We start from the raw sequence: 1195 nt of genomic DNA, 5'->3' as shown, positions 1-1195 counted from the left end.
ATTTCTCCATTCAAAGTGGTAGCAAGGAAATGAAATGTATAATATACCCATCTTGTGCCGAGTATTTGCCTTCCTTTACTTTTTCTCAAAATTTTTACTCTTTACGTTTATTTTACTCTTTCTCAAAATTTTCACCTATGCATAGGAATAATTTCTCATGGATTTAAAAATGCATTGCTAATTATTTGGACATTTCACTAAGAAACAAGAAAAGTCTTTAATGGTTCTTCCTTTCCTCTGGCGGCAGCCATCAGGTGAGCCAAGATGTGTGCTTACAAATACATCCAGGAGCTATGGAGGAAGAAGCAGTTCTATATCGTGCTCTTTCTTCTGAGGGTCTGTTGCTGACAATAGAGCTAGCAGTCTGCCCGATGCACAGGGCTCCCCTCCCCATCTGGCCTAATAAAGTACGAAGGCTGGGATACAAGGCCCAGCAAGGTTACGTCACATACAGGATTTGTGTCCCTGTCCGCTGTGGTGGGCGCAAACGCCCAGTTCCTAAGGGCGCCACTTCCAGCAAGCCTGCCCATCATGGTGTGAACCAGTTAAAATTTGCCCTAGGAGAGAGCTGGACGCCACTGTGGGGTTTTGAGTGTCCTCAGGTCTTACTGGGTTGGCAAAGATTCCACATAAAAGTTTTTTTGAGGTTCTCCTCATTGATCCATTCCATAAAGCTATCAGAAGAAATCCTGACACCGAGTGGACCACCAAACCAGTCCACAAGCACAGAGAGATGCAAGGGCAGATAGAGCCGTGGTCTTGGAAAGGGTGACAAGTTCACCACGCTGTTGGTGGCTCTCACACAGAGCAGCCTGGAGACGACGCCATACAATGCAGCTCCACCATTACCACTAATACATGTAATGTTTGTACAATTCATACCCAATAAGCAACTTAGGACTATCAAAAAAAAAAAAGAAAGAAAGAAAAGAAAAGTCTTTAATGGCCTCTACTTAGTTTGTGATTTAGGTTGCCTAGGTGAGTCCATGCTACAGGTGACAAACTCACAGTGTTTCTTTGACCCTCGCATATTGGCAGAAGGAAATCTTCCGCGATGCTTTATGAAACATCCTGCCTCGTGCTCCTCTCTCTGGCCTATCCTCAGACCTCTGATCTCCCCTTAGCCAGGAGATGTTCTCCGGGAGCCAGTTTGGAGTGGCTTCAGAGGATAGTAGATCAACAAAAGCATGGCAGG

At 45.0% G+C, this 1195-nt stretch overlaps 1 pseudogene; it reads left to right on the top strand.

The window, feature by feature from the left end:
• The first annotated feature begins 264 nt into the window (after positions 1-264).
• Positions 265-855, top strand: LOC126488276 (60S ribosomal protein L15-like; annotated as a pseudogene).
• The last annotated feature ends 340 nt before the right edge of the window (positions 856-1195 follow it).

The sequence above is a fragment of the Alexandromys fortis genome, unplaced genomic scaffold (genome assembly GCF_014885135.2).
Source record: "Alexandromys fortis isolate MF-2015 unplaced genomic scaffold, M_Fortis_MF-2015_v1.1 scaffold_194, whole genome shotgun sequence".
NCBI classification, from domain to species: domain Eukaryota; kingdom Metazoa; phylum Chordata; class Mammalia; order Rodentia; family Cricetidae; genus Alexandromys; species Alexandromys fortis.
This window is presented reverse-complemented; position numbering and strand designations above follow the sequence as displayed.